This window comes from Protopterus annectens, chromosome 15.part0 (assembly GCF_019279795.1).
Source record: "Protopterus annectens isolate FY-2018-M chromosome 15.part0, PAN1.0, whole genome shotgun sequence".
NCBI classification, from domain to species: Eukaryota; Metazoa; Chordata; order Ceratodontiformes; family Protopteridae; genus Protopterus; species Protopterus annectens.
Window position 1 is genome coordinate 248,542,300 of NC_056749.1, and position 16,400 is coordinate 248,558,699.

At 40.3% G+C, this 16,400-nt stretch overlaps 1 protein-coding gene across 2 annotated transcripts in view; it reads right to left on the reverse strand.

Annotated features, from left to right (window-relative positions):
* The window catches only part of TMEM19 (transmembrane protein 19), a 521,036-nt gene that overhangs the window by 485,007 nt on the left and 19,629 nt on the right, over window positions 1–16,400 (reverse strand). The window lies entirely within an intron of this gene.

Genomic DNA, 16,400 nt, shown 5'->3' on the forward strand with positions numbered 1-16,400 from the left:
TCGAAATCAACAAACAAATGGCTTCACCAGAAGAAAATTAATGTTTTGGAATGGCCCAGCCAGAGCCCAGACCTAATAGAAAATCTGTGGGGTGACCTGAAGAGGGCTGTACACAAGAAATGCCCTTGCAATATGACAAATTTGGAGCGCTTTTGCAAGGAAGAGTGGGCAAATATTGCCAAGTCAAGATGCGTCATGCTGAAAACTCCTACCCAAGAAGACTGAATACTGTAATTAAATCAAAAGATGCTTTGTTACAAAGTATTAGTTTAAGGGTGTGTACACTTATGCAACCAGCTTGTGTGTTTTTTATTATTTTATATTTTTTCCCCTAACAGATTTGTTTGTTTTTCAATTGAATTGTACAGGTTATAGATCACATTAAAGGTGGGAAGTTTTGAAATGATTTATTGTGGTCTCATTTTTTTATATTACAAAAACCTGACATTTTAACAGAGGTGTGTACACTTTTTATATCCACTGTATGTCAATTATGGTGGAAAACTTGTAACTCAAGGAAGGAAAGACGAAAAATAAGATATTAAAGTGATAAAAATGTGTAAGGTTGAAAATACAGACAGGGCATAAAAAAGAGGAATGTTTCAAATTTAAATAATTTATGTGATGTATGCAAAAATATGAAAGTAGTGATATGGCAGAAATGGATGAATTTTTCAGTTCTCAGAGCAGTATGGACTATAATAGGATATGACACAGAGACAAAGAAATAAAAAGATTAACTGTGAGGTTAGCAAATTGAAGAAATGAGGGCAGAAAGTAAAAAATTCTGGAAATAAGAAATAAAAGTGCATTATGAAAATTGGTCATATTAGTAGGTGGAGTATAAGTAGTTAAAACCAAAACCGAAATGGATGAGTGAGATTATGGTATGGATTGAAAAATTGTTAAAACATGGATTACAGTTAAACAAATTGAAGATTGAAAGGTTTGGCGGAATTAAGAAAATTAATGTCATATACTATATACCAGAAAATAAATAAATGTATTGGAGGTAAAATTAGGAGGACATGAAAGTATAACAGGACAATGTAAAGAAAAGGGTGTGAAAATGTGCAGGTGTACATTAGAATGGTTGAAGGTTAATGTTACAGCTGTTGTTAGGTAAGGGGGATACGATTACTGCTGTGACAGTATGGTGCATAGGTGTTCTGTGTCCTTTTTATCTTGATTCGTTTTACTATTAGGGAAAAAGTAACGTAATATTTAGGGTTAATTACCCGCTAAAAACCCTTTGCCTACAAGTATCAGTACCACTAATCAAATTATGCTTGATCCGAGTTTTAGTTGGGATTTACTGACAGTGGGACAGCTCATTTAATTTGTCACATATTTGTGTTGTCACGGAGTTTTTGTATCTCATTTGTTTTGTCCACCAATGATGACAAATGAGAGAGACAGGAAAGGGAGGGAGGGTCCATGTCAACTGAATGAAAAGCTGTATATTGAAAATCACAATGCTGGATGTACAATGTTGAAATGTTAAAATTCTGAATTCAAAATACCTATTGTCCTACATGTGTAGAAAGCTGGGCTAGTCTGGACAGGGCTTACCACCCCCCACAAGACCCATGTTAGCTCTCATTTCCTGATATTGTTTGCTGACTGGCTGTGGACTGATGCAGTACAATTATGTAATGCATGTATACTGTTAGTATAGAGTTCATCATTGTAAAGTTTTAATATTTGACATTTCAGAACTTTGCATTCATTATTACAACTTTTGTACTGCTGAAGTGGCACCCTGACCCCCATGTGCAATAATGGAAAAAAGGGGCAGTGGATGAAGACTTTCAGCATACTACTATTCAATAAGTTGCCATGTACCCATTTATATAAAAACACTAAACTGCCAGAAATTCCCTACCACTATGGTATTAAATTCAAGCAAAAAAAGAATTCTAGTAATCCAAGTTTCTTAGTACTGTGACTTTGTTGCTGCAGTTTGAGGTAACAGAAGTCCTAGTCTCAAACTGAGCAATAAGATCATGGTACTAGGAAAGTAGTCTCACTGGAATAATTCTCCCTCATTTTTATGTTTTCACTTTCTATTTACACATTTGGGGCATAAGGACCGTGTCCGGATGCTAACTGTGATAACTGCTGTGTAAACAATGGCTGGAGTAGTATTTCCCAGGGTGCAGGTTACTGAAGGGAAATACAGAGCATTAATTAGCTCAGGAGGTAGAAGGGCTCTCAAGCAACTAATTGGGAGAAGCCTGACATAAGGTAAATATCAGGAATGCTAGTAGGCAGAACACTGTAGAGAGAAGTACAGGAGTCAACTAAGACAAGTGACTGCAGAAATGTAACTGAAGATGTCAGAAGGAACACACTGACATTTAGAAGGAAGCCTCTTAGGTTGCTTAATTAATGAGAAACTGGAGAAGTGGTATTTTGACCTAAAGAAAAAAAGCTTGTTAATACAGTTAACAGACTGATTGCAAGGAACATCTTCTAAAGTGTGCTTGCTGGCTACTGTCTCCAAACTGGAGAAATGGTTGGGATTGTCATCATCTTGTGCATCTTTGTTAATTTCTCCCAAGTACTGCTTTGTTCTTTTTAACTGCTTTTTGGTACAACTGGAGCCTTAAAACAAAGTCAGCAGCGACTAAGAGCATTGTGTCTTGCTTTGGATTTTCCCCTTCCCCAAGTATAAGGGTTGACAATTTATTAATTTTTTTTTTTTCACAAATTAAACTTCAGAACTAATTTTAGAGACTGTTGATTGTTTTACTGATGATACCAGTCACAATATTGAATACATAAATAAATACACACAGACACGGCTACAGATATATGCACATATATCCCCAAAAAGGTTTTACTGCAGAAGTACTAGATAGCCCTTTTCGTTCCAACATGTTAGCTATATTTTCTGGAGTCCTTCAGAATCTGGTTAGTTTATTGGCACATCCTCGGATGAAGGTTCTCCACGACCACTGGAGAATGAGAAAGTGGCTGTTGACTGGAGCAAGGGTGGCAACTTTCTTTATGCAAGGCAGCAGCAGGAAAAAAAATCAGCCTGTTAACCTAACAGTAGTGACAAGATGAGACGTCTGACGGACGTCATCCCTCTCCACAAAAGAAGAAGCAACTACAGACCCTGGGAACTATTGCCCCATTAGCCTGATGAGTCTGATATGCAAGGCTATGGAACGCATCCTCATGGACTTGATAAAACAAGGACATAGGGAACCTCCAAACTCTGGATCCCACACAGTTGGGTTTTGTGAAGGGTAGATCATGCCAGCTCAACTTGGTCGACTTCAGCTAGTCAGTTACCAGAGCTGTGGATGAAGGCAAGGTGGTTCATACAGCCTACCTTGATCTGGCCAAGGCTTTGATACCATTCCCCACTCAGGAATCATATAAAACTCACTAAGCTAGGCATCAACCCCTACATCACTAGGTGAGTTGCAAATGGGCTCACAGATAAAGTAGCTGACTCCAAGCCAGACTGCCGACTAGTCACGAGTGGAGTCCCACAGGGTTCGGTCCTGGGTCCTCCCCTGTTTGGTATTTACTTCTTTGAAGTCCAGGCCAACACGAAGGGACTCTGGCTGAGAAAGTTCGCACATGATTGCAAGTTGGGAGCTATTATCAACTCCCCAAGTGATATTAACATCCTACAGAATGGCCTCATTGTGACCGACGACTGGTGTCAGAACCATGGCCTTAAGCTCAATGCCAAAAAAATGTGTCATCGTCCCTTTGGGAAAAACCCAGTTCCCATGAATTACCACGTTGATGGTAGTCCACCGAACACAGAAGGCGTTACAAAAGATCTGGGAACACAGGTTGACAGCAACCTCTCTTTTGAGCACCACATTGCCACTGTGGTCATAAAGTCCTTCTATGTGGCACATCTCATTACTAAGGGTTTTGCATCCAGGAAGAAAGAGGCCATTGTCTCCCGCTGCTCTTCCCTCATCAGGTCAATCGAGTACAAGTGTACCTCACTAGACACCTGCAACAACTGGAGAGGTCGCAAAAGTACCTCACAAAGAGGCTCCTAGGCCTTAAACACTTGTCTTACATGGACAGACTCAAACAATTCCAACTGTTCTCTGTCTTATATCACCTACTTAGAGGCGATCTCTGCTTGACTTACAAAGCCATGTCTGACCCAGCTCTGTTAGAAATGCTACATCTAAAGAAATCCCAATCCCTCCGCACCACACGCTCCAGAGACCTCAATCTCATTACCACAATTAACAGAACATGCTGGAGGGACAGTTCATAACCCAGAGACTGCCCATGCTATGGAACAGACTTTCCATACATGTCAAGCAGAGCACCTCGCTGACCCTCTTCAAGAGAGATCTTGATGAGTGGATGGGATGCAGAAAATTCACCCCGGGGATAACTCCAGTGGCTCTACTCCACAGAGGCACTGGGAACTAAGTTCGGGTGGCACTATGCCAGGGTAATCCTATGGCTAGGCTTGTAAAGGCCCCAGGGCCACTAGCCTAGTACAAACAACCCTATGAACCTATGAAAGATAAGTTATCCTCTACAAAAGCAAACAACTAATCACCAAGATAATGCCCAATACAGTTTCATATCATGAAGAAGCTCTCAGTCAAACCTGATACAGTTTTATTAGTGGAAGGCAGTACAATGCAACATGGAAATACTAACAGATGTGGACTACCTGGATTTTATCAAGATGCTGCCTCAATCCCGTAAAAGGGCTGCTACACAACTGGAAGTGTTTGGGATTTGAAGTTAAGATAAGGGAAGTGGACTGCTGCATGGCTAAAGGGTTCATAAGAGGTTACTTGGCTAGTGGCCCTAGAGCCTTTATAAGTCTTTCCAAGTTAATCCCAAGTACCCCATTTGTTCTTTCTGGGTAGTTCTCAGAATGAATTTATGAACAGAGTGGGTCTATGATCAACACCAGCTATCCCTGTCCATGAGGGACATGGGTGTAACCCCAAGGGCAAATTTGCAGTCTCCCATCCAATTATCTAGGTTGTGTTTGAATAGGGTCAGTGAAGAGCTCTGTTTTAAGTGAATAGTAAGTCTATTCCAGAGAAGCATCAGTCTCTGGAGACATATCTCTCTCTCTAGCATGTTCTGTTAATGTCACAAGCTATGTTGAGATCCCTAGAGTGAGCGACTCTTGTGCCATTTGACTTGTGGATGTGTAGCATTTCCATTAGGGCAGGGTTGCAGATTGCCCTACAGGCCAGGCACAAGTCACCTCTCAGCATCCTATAATCCACAGAGTAAAGTGGCAAGGCTTTCAGCCTGTCTATATACGTTATGGCTTGGAATCCCTATATTTTCTTAGTGAGAAACCTTGGTGGTCTCTCCAGCTGCTGCAGGTGTCTAGTGAGGTACATCCCAAAAGGGTGCATTATACTCTATTAGTGGTCTGATGAGGGTCAAATACAGTGGAGTCATAACATCCCTTCACCTGGATGCTATGCCCTTGCTCATGAGATGCATAACATAGAAAGCTTTCCTTACTACTGTGAAAACTTGGTGGTCAACATTCAGATTGCTATCAACCTGTGTTCCCAAATCTTGCACCAACAGTTTGGAACTCAGCTGGGTGCTGTCAATATTGTAATTTGTAGGGAATTCTGGTTTGGCAAAGGGAATAATAATGCATTGTTTTGCATTTAATTTTAGACCATGGCTTTGGCACCAATCATTTGTTTGTGTTAGCTCTTCTTGTAATATGTTGACATTGGTGGAGGGACTCCCTGATTGCTCCCAGTTTACAATCATCAGCGAACTTGGTGAGCCAAAGGCCATCTACGTTGGCCTGGACTAATGAGAAATAGATGCTAAACAGTAAGTGACCCGGCACAGACCCCTGTGGTACTCCACAAGTGACGGATCTACTGGTGGAGGTGGAGTCACCAATTCTGACTGTGTGTGTTCTGTTGGTGAGCCAATTAGCTACCCATCTAGTAATATAAGGGTTAATCCCTGTCTGGGAGAGTTTCTCAACAATGCCAGAGAGGAATTGTGTTGAAAGCCTTGGCAAGGTCAGGATAGGCTGTGTACAATTCGTCCATGGCCTTGGTGACATTCTCAAAGAAGTCCACCATGTTTAATAAGTATGAGCTAAGCTACTCTCTACAAAGCCAAACTGGATTGGGTCCAAAGTTTGGAGGTCACCTATGCCCTTGTTGATAAAGTCCATGATAATTCTTTCCATGGCCCTGCAGATGAGGCTTGTTAAACTTAAGGGTCTGTAGTTCCCAGGGTCAGTTGATGCCCCCCCTTTGTGTAGGGGGATTACTGTTGCTGTTCTCCATTCTGCAAGAGCATGGCGTTCTCTTTAGTTTAGTCTAGTTCTAGTCGTAGCTTGAGAACTGGCTAAGTGGGTCCGCTAGGTCTTGTTTTACGATTTAATAAACAACCTTGGGATATTGTCTGGTCCTACTGAGGTCGTGTTTTTGGCCTTGGCGAGTGCACAGATGACCTGTTCTCTAGGGATACTAGACAGAGTGCTGCTGTCAGGTAAGCTTTGAGATATGGTAGGTGGAGATAGGGGGTGAAGTTTGCGCTGAATCTGTCAGCTAGCAGGTTGGTGATATCTTCCAGTGTAGTGTGAGTGATCCCATCTACAACCAGTTCAGCACATAGCTGGGCATTTCCTTTTAGATTTCGGACATAGTTAAAGAATGTCTTATGATTATCCTTGGCTAAGGATGCGGTTTTAGTTTCATAATTTGCCTTCCTCTGCAGAGTGATAGCCCTCTTGCTTTTGGGCAACAGTTTCTTCCTCTTGTTATATAATCTGTTTATACTTGAAGTCCACCATGGTGGCTTGTTTTTATGGGAAGACCTGGTTTTGATCCATTCAGGTACAGCAGAGTTTATGCAGTCACTTAAGTGTTTGCACAGGACATTTACATACACTTCTGCATAGTGATCATTGATGCCTGCAACTGTGGGTGGTATGAAGCTTTTTATACCATCGCTTAGTAGGTTGTAGTTAGCTTTGATAAAGTTTTTTATAATTTTTGTTCCTGTGAGGAAGTCAGTTCCAGTAGTTAGTTCAAACAAGACTGATTTGTGGTCTGACCTAACCAGGGTGAGCATCACACATGGGAAAGTACAGTGACCCCCCCCCCCCATGGTGGTAAGTACTATGTCCAGAATATTAAAGCCTCAGTGAGGGTGCAGACTACCTGTTCCAGAGAATTTGTGTTACAGTCCAGGAACCTCTGGGCGAGCGTGTTTTTCCCCCAGTCTATGAAAGGATACTTGAAATCTCCAATGACTAGGGTTGTTGGGCTGTATGGCGAGGGATTCCAGTAAACCGAGGCAGGCGGTGTGCTTATCCCGGTTCATGGTGGGGGATCTATAGCTAGCAATGATATAGTATGGTACTTTCCCAACAATTAACTGGATATGGAGTAGTTTGAGAGAGTCATGCTGTTTAACCAGTCATATATGGTTCTAATGAAGATGGATACACCTCCACCTTTGGTTCCTTCATGGTCATTTTGAGGTCTGAATGTGTGGAAGGCATTGTAGCCTTGCATAGCCAGGGTGCTCTCAGTGGCCTCGAACCATGTCTTGGTAACTGCATCCTCTAAGGTGAGGAGTGCTTCCAGGGTGTGCACTTTCGCATTTAAACTCTTAGCATTAAGTAATACAACCTTGAGTTTGTCTACATTACATTTTGCTATGTTGGAAAATTTGTTGTTTTGACATTGCCTAAAAAAGGCACTATGGAGGAGGCAAGGGGCTTTGCCAATATCCCAAAAGCAAAGTGCCAAACGGTCAAAACCACAAATCCACACAACAAACCGACTCCAGTGAAGGCTGTCCCTTCCACAAAATCCTCTCTTCAGAGGAATGAATACGTAAACACTTCACCTAAAAAACATAGCAGAATTAAGCGCTTTCATCTCCCATTTGGGAGACTTCATCAGAATCACACAGTAAGGATTTCCTGTTCTTTTATACATAAATTATATACTTTTTTACAATGTGAGTGCATATATTTATATATAAACATTGGTACTGACCTTTGGTACAGGGCACTACATTATTATATTTTTGTCATTAGGTACCCTATATTCGGATTTTGTATTTCATGCACATAATAGTCATTTAGCGAAGATTACATTTATGCATACTAGCAAAGTGAATGCTACATACCAAGTTAATACTACATAGAATGGGATGTTATAGGTAGCACCAGCATTTCAATAGTTAACCATGTTAGTAATTATGGTGTTGGCTAATGGAATTGTGGTATTTTTTAAAAATAAATGTATAAAAACAGGAAATCCTTACTATGCGATTCTGATGAAGTCTTGCGAATGGGAGATGAAAGCGCTTAATTCTAAGTTTTTTATTTTACTGTGTTCATTTATGTTCGTGTGAGTCAATAAACTTTATCTTTGGATATTTACCAAGGCCTGGGTGAAGTGTTTATGTATTCAATCCTCTGAAGAGAGAATTTTGTGGAAGGGACAGCCTTCATTGGAGCCAGTTTGTTGTGTGGATTTGTGGCTTTGCCAATATCCATAAGCCTAGGGTCGACAAGTGCAGACCATCTCTAGCAAAGCAGCAAGGTCTATCCACCATATCCTCCCAGGGTGACAGATACTGGATCCCCTGGACTGACACCAGAAGCTGAGCCAACTGTTGAAGTCAATCATTTTTTTGTTTATATTGCGGCATTACCCTGGGTGAGGGTAGTATACTGCTTAGAGTTAGAGACATACCTGTCTGGGACAGACAATCAGAGAGCTCCTTCATGTCTCTCTTAGGATCATAGGAAGTTACTAGACTAATGGCCCTAAAGCCTTTACAAGCCTAGCCAAGTTCTTACCCTTCATATAGTCCAGAGAGGTACATCTCAAGTCATTCACTTCAACATGGACTGTGACAGAGTCATAGTGATACCTGTTGATGAGTGACTTGAGTGCATGTGTGATTTGTGGGATCCTAGTACCCGATATGCAGCTGACCCGATATGCAGCTGACTGTAACCTTCTCCTTGTCCATTCTGGTGAGGGGGGCAGCTGTGTGTCTCACTACAGAGTTGCCTATGATCAAGACATTTGATGGGTTTTGCCTTTTGAGACACGGGTGTGTGTGCTGATATGTGTAGTGGTTTCTTTTTGCTTAGTGGCGAGTGTGGATGGTGTGCGTTTAGGAGGTCTCTCTTCTTTTGGTAGGCTTTTAGTGAGCACCTTCACATACGTGGGGTTATGTGTTGTGACCTTATTTTGTGTGAGAGGTGAGGTTTGCATTTGAGGTGAAGCATGTGTGCTGACAACCTGTTTGATTTTTAGTTTATTTTTACGAGAGAGAATTGACTCCAATTCCACAAAGTATTTGCATCTCTCAAATAGGGTGTTAGCTTGCTTTAAGAGTAAATGGTTGTCGGTATACATGAAGCAACTGCCACATTGCTTCAAGATGCCCCATATCAATCAAGCTGGCAGGAGAAATAATGGGAAACTGCCCATCCATTTTGGCAGGATTTTTCTGAATGCAGTATTTGGGAAGAAAGTGGACTTGCTGAACTTAGTCACAAACAGCAAAAATGAAGCAGTAATTCAATTAAATACAGTTACCAAAGTGCAGTGTTGTCTTCAAATATACTTCTTTTTCATTTTTTTTTCAGCGGATGCCTTGGATTTCAGTGCAGATGAACTCCAGACCTCTGGCTAAAGTTTCCAAACATTGAACAGCTCCAGTAAACTGAGTGCAAACCTGCACAAATGGAAGGCTTATATATATATATATATATATATATATATATATATATATATACATATATACATACATATACACACACACACACACACACACACACACACACACACACACACACACACACACACACACAGGCAAATTTGAACAGTTTTAATACAACTACCAATGAGAAAGCCCTAAACTGAGCTTTTCTGCAGCAATCCCCAACTTAGATGTGTCCTGAGCTAGACACTTCTGACCCAAGGGTGCAAGGAGGCACTTTTAATATAAGAGGGCTGGTCTAAGAGTTCAGTGATACCAAACAGTCTAGATACAGCAGGTCTGAATATAGACCTTGCTATACAAAGCAAGGAAACACAGTTTCTAGATGAGGAGGAGTAAGGGAGAGTCACTTAAAGGTCAGAATAAGAGTGTTTAATAGTATATTAATAAATGACCAGCAGTGGTACCATTCTCTGCACAAAGTGGCAGCTCTTCGAGCAGCTGTGAATAGTGGGAGACTATGGAGAGTGTTTCCTCTAGAGGATTTTAAACTGGAGAGATTTGCTTATATGCAAGCATGGGGAACTGTGTTTGCACACTGCACAAATGCGAGGCTGTTATACCAGCAGGATGAAAGACTTTTACAAAGTGAAACCCTCAGGCCAATCAGATAAAACACAATGAGCTATCAACCAGTAGCTCCCTCCTTGGATGAGTTGAATATAGCTCTCTGCTCTCACCACAGTGCAAAAGAACCCTCCCAATGTAAAACAAACTGGCTTTGAGCTCAAGTGCAGTAACAAATACTTTAGAGCAAAAGTTAGAATCCCTGCAATATCAGGAATCCTTGGAAATAAGTTCTCTAACCCTAAGAAATGTTCACAACACACAAAAACTTTGCAAACTTACAAATATTTTGGCATAATGAAGAGAACTTTGGCAAACTCAAAACAGATTTTGCAGAATACTATTAAAACAACCTAAGAGCACTACAGTAACAAACAGATGGAGTTTCTTTAACAAGTGCAGGTTGAAAAACAGTGATAAGTTCAACTAAATAAATAAATGCAGCACGGAAGTGTTAAATATCACTGAAACAGAGCAAGTACAAAAAAAAAAAAAAATAGACTTATATCAGCTTTGTAGGTCCAGATGCTTTTAGAAACGATCCACATCTTTGAATAGAACACTAGGAGTTGTGGTGGGGGAACAAAGTCAGGAATGACGAATGTGACAAGAACAACACTAGGTGGGTGGTCATGGATGCAGAACTCTTTTTTGTGTTCATTTCAGATATACCTGAAGAAAAAGAAAAACCGGTCCAACCTCTTTGTAGTAACACACTATTAAAAGCACTAATAATGGATGGAAAACAGTCTATGCAATGGCTTGAGAAGGTTGACCAAGTGTTCCGAAAGGTGGCATCTAAAGTTCAGTGAAGAAATACAAAGTACTGTACCTGGCCACAGCAATTGTGACGTAAAGTATCAGCTTAGGGGTGTACAACTAATGAGAAAAGTGCAGCAAAAAACACTTGAGTGCCGAGTACAACTGGAAAGGACTGCCAACAGCCCAGTGAGAGGGCAGTTACAGCAGTCAACTGAATGTTGGAAATATCATTAAGGGATAAATATAGAAGTGACGAGGTAATGCTTATAGTCTAGCAGCTCTGGTCAGGTGACACCTTAAGTGATGTGTGAAGTTCTGAAAGCCATCCATGGAGAGTCATCTGGGTGTTGGAAGGAATCCAGAGAAACACCACCAAAAGTATGTGTGTGAGATGAAAGGGAAAGGACATGACCACAGACTAGAAGAGTTACAACTCTTCTTACTAAATACTAAAAAAGGCAAGGAACATGATATGAAGTGGCAAAATCATGCCAGAGAGATGTGAAATGATTGTTCTCAAACAGAAAGAAGGAAAGGGTGCATGCAATAGACTGAAAGAGCCAGCTACCCCCTGGATCTGTAGAAGAACTTTTTCCTAAAAGGGATGATGTCTTATTAAACAGATTACTGTAATGTATGGTAGACAACAACCTACATAAGCATTTAGATAGAATGGGACAGGTGGAAATGTGTGAGGGAATGATAAGGATGGGGAAAAGCGATGCCTTCAAGAAAAATGATGTAATGTAATACAAGCCGGAATGCTCAGCACTTGCAGTACAAATAGGTATTCCCCAGTTTATACTGCACTCTCAAACTATTCTTCTGCTGAAATACAAGACCTGATATTGAGTGTCTTTACAGATCACAAATTAAAATGAAACTCCTAAAATAATACATTTCAAAACTTGCTAATGTACCTTTAAAGCACTTTTGCATCACAGCTTCATCCTCCTGCACGTCCTGATATGGAGCTGTTCTATTCACAGCCCTACTACTTATACATACGTACTTCCAAGATCACTGTACCCCAGAAAAGGGGGAAGTACTCAAAGACACCACAACTTGCATTTGTAAATTACCTGCATTTTCACTTAAATTTTCATTTGTTCCAAGAATTGCCATCAAGTTCCCTGAAATTTCAACAGGCACCCCCCAAACAAGATTACACAACAAGGCAATAATTACGACACCAAGACAATTGAGAGGATGGGTGCAAGAGAACCCAATGAGAAAACACATAACAAAGAAAGATAATACATACACTGCAGACTTGAGAACATGAGCAATGAATGCCTTAGACAAAAGGCAGAAATAAAGTGGGTTCATAGGTTTATACTAGGCTATCTGCCCTGAGGCATTTATAAGCCTAGCCCAAAGTTTTGTGGCTTACGCCACCCCTTATATGAAAAAATACTGTGCCCATTAGTTTGTTGTGCCTCTGTCCAGCAGTGACACAGAGATGATTCCCGGGGTAAACCTACGATCTCCCATCCACAGGTCAAGATTTCTCTTGAAGAGAGCCAGCGAGGTGCTCTGCCTCACATGGACCGGGATTTTATTCCACAGCATAGGGAGTCTCTGAGTGATAAATCTATCCCTCCAGCATGTTGAAGAAATACAGCTGGGAGAGTATGACGAAGACATAATGCAAGTAAATATAAAGTAGGATATGCAGCATGTTGTCAGCATAGACACACACTGGCATAATCCCTGTACTTAAGAGTGTATTTTTTCTGAGTATCTCTCAGAAACCTTGATACAACTAACAATGCCTATAATATAGCAATAACCCACGCCTGGGTGTGGGTAATGCTAAATTTACCCACGGTTGGCGTGGTTTGGTCCCGAGGGCGAAGCCCGAGGGACCAAACAAAGCCAACCGTGGGAAAATTTAGCATTACCCACACCCAGAAGTGGGTTATTGCTATTATACCATGACATTATTTAAGAAAAGAAACGGTTACTTTTCTTAAATAATGGCATAGTATAATGCCTGTTTACTGCCCTTCCGCAGATGTCTGGCATCCGGCAGTTCTGATGTACTGCGCGCCTGCGCAGTACATCAGAGTTGAGCAAAAGCAACGGAGAAAGCAAGATCTCCGTTGCTTTTATGTCTCGCTATGTTAAATGAGTTTAACATAGCGAGACAGTTTTAAAATAAGCAACGGACATCTCTGTTGCTTATTTTAAAACTGTCTCGCTATGTTAAACTCATTTAACATAGCGAGACTCAAAAAGCAACGGAGATCTTGCTTTTTCCGTTAAACACTGTCTCGCTATGTTAAATGGGTTTAACATAGCGAGACAGCTTTAAAATAAGCAACGCTCTCCGTTGCTTATTTTAAAGCTGTCTCGCTATGTTAAACCCATTTAACATAGCGAGACAGTTTACGAAAGCGAGTACTAATGGAAAAAAGTCCGAGTGACCGGACCTTTTTCCATTAGTATAACTCGATTTACAACGGGCACGCTGGCCAATCAGCGTGCACGTTTTGGGGGGGTCATGGTATAATATGGCTCTCTACATGCTTGGAGATAGGACTAATCAGTAAAAAAAAAAAATAATAATAATAATAATAATATATATATATATATATATATATATATATATATATATATATATATATATTCACTTCATAACATTGAAATATCAAAATACTGAAACTCAAAACACTGAAACCAAAATACTGAAAGCTCAAAATACTGAATACTCAAAATACTGAAACTCAAGTGCAATCTTGGAGTAGATATATATAATTAGCAGGGGGTGTGGGGGTGCAGGGGGGCTTGCCCCCCTGCATATATTTGGTAGAAATTGCTATGATTTATGTTGTTTAAGCTGAGTTTACGCATAATATGTGTTTTCAGTATTTTGAGTTTCAGTATTTTGAGTATTCAGTATTTTGAGCTTTCAGTATTTTGGTCTTCAGTATTATGAAGTTTTGTCATTTTCAGTATTATGAAGTTTCAGTGTTATGAAGTGAATCCATATATATATATATATATATATATATATATATATATATATATATATTATATAGCTGAGAAGGCAACAACCGAAAATATGCCTTTACTTAATTTATATTTTAATATTAGGCTGCCCAATTGAGGCAGAAGGCTTGGTTTTAGCACAGGTCTCGGGAGAAAAACTCCAGTGTCACAAGTAGCATAAATGCATTGCATAAAATTACAGACAGTGTTAGTTTGCCAATTACTACAAAAATACAAAAACATGTTCTGCTGCTGATATCACAGGCACTAACAAACTGCAACAGACAACAAGACATTACATGAAACAATTCAGGCATTGACTTATTCAAAGTTATTACTATATAGTAGACAGACAAATTCAGAATAAGCATCAACTCTCTTTTACCCCATTTTTGTACTTTTGGTTGTGGTGTCACAACAACAGTGACAATGACCTAGAGGCAATTTTCACACTGCCGGGTGGTTAACCCTGCTGTATTATTAGTAGTACATTCATTTGGATAATATGTAGTTTGTACTACAGGATTATGTATATAGGCAGTGATGCAGAAATGAAAAATATTAGCAGTGGAATTTTACAGTGACTCTTCCCTATTTAAGAAAATGGGTCTTGCTGCACTTATTCATTCTGAAGTATGTACTCTGAATAGACAAAAGCATTCAATCTTATTAAAAAAGGTTACTGTGCTGGACAGAATTTGTCTGCTGTTTCACTCAGCAGTAAAGGAGCTAACATACACTCTAATGAAATCACTTCACGACACACGTTGACTGCAGAAGCAATTTGAGTACATATCTTCAAAACTGAGGATGTAATCAGATATATGGTCAGAATCGTGAATTATGCAGCAGGTATAAAAAAATACAATATAGAGTAGGCAAATGATCAAGCAGAGTGTTCCGGTAAGGAGAAATTTGGATGAATAATACTGGGAAAGAGCAAGATTTGGAGGTCTGCAATTAGATGGCAGTCATTTCTCATGCATTAAATTCTGGGAATATATACAACAGTCTGAATATAAGGAAGTCTCATACAATGCACTGATACAGAGTATCATTCATCAGACACAACAAAAGAGGAGGACAAAAGATGGGAGGGGAGGAAAAAAAGGAGTGGAGTAAGTGGAAAACAGTAACATTACTGGGAATCTCTATATGCCAGGAGCACAGTGGAGGGACTACAAGTTTTATAAAAACAGATGCCAAACAAGGAGGGGTCCCAGCAATGAACAGTGGGGGACTCCACTAGCGACTGGTCTCTTTGGAGAGGCAGCTTCCCCTATTTTGATCTTCAGTGTCCTCTCTCTGAGCCAGTGGGTCATGTAGGAGTTTATGCCCAGTTTAATTAGTTTTTCTACCATGCCTGAGTAGGGGATTGTGTAAAATGCTTTGGCCAGGTCAAGGTACCTAATGTACACCATTTTCTCCTCATTGATTACTTTGGTGGCCTTTTCAAAGAGGTCCACCAGGTTGAGTAAGCATGACCTGCCCTTGATGAATCCAAATGGAGATGCATTCAGTGTTTGGAAATTCTTTATGTTCTTACCGACAGTCTTGCCATGGCTTTGCATATCAGCCTAGTCAGACTTATGGGACTGTAATTGTCTGTGTGTGTGGAAGGTCATCCCTTAAGCAGAGGAATGACTGTAGCTATTCTCTATTTGTTTGGCACATAACCTGTTTGGAGTTCAAGGTTAAACAGTGTTGTTAAGAGGATTGCTAAATTATGCTTCATGACACTTAAGATGCAGCCAGGAATATTGTAAGGCTCACTGATTCAGTACATTAAGATTTTAATAATGCTTTTAGGTCTTGGTCCTGTAGGAGAGCTGGAGGAGAGCCAGTTTAGGGTATATCTTGTGGGACTGATGGAGGGGAGGACAGGGGTACAGTTACAGCTGAATTTATTAGCCAATAGGTTTGCTATATCTTCAGCCTCAGTGTAGGCAACATCGTTCACCATCAGCTCAGTGCATTACTCTTCCAAGATTATGAACACAACTAAAAAAGGCCTTCTGATTGTCTTTGGCTTGGGTAGCTATTTAGCATTAAACTTAGCTTTGATGGATTTTATTAATGTCCTGACTGGTTTGCTTATTGTAATAATGAGGTCTTCATCATTTTGGGAATTACCCTTCTTACTTTTGGTCAACATTCTCTTCCTCTTATTGTAAAGCTTGTTGACATTATGGTTCCACCATGTGGTTTTGTTTATGGGGTTTGCCCTGTGCTTGTACCTACAGTGTACAGCTGCATCTAAACACAGCTTGCAATAAGACAGAGGGCTGTGGGGGATAAATAATGTCAGC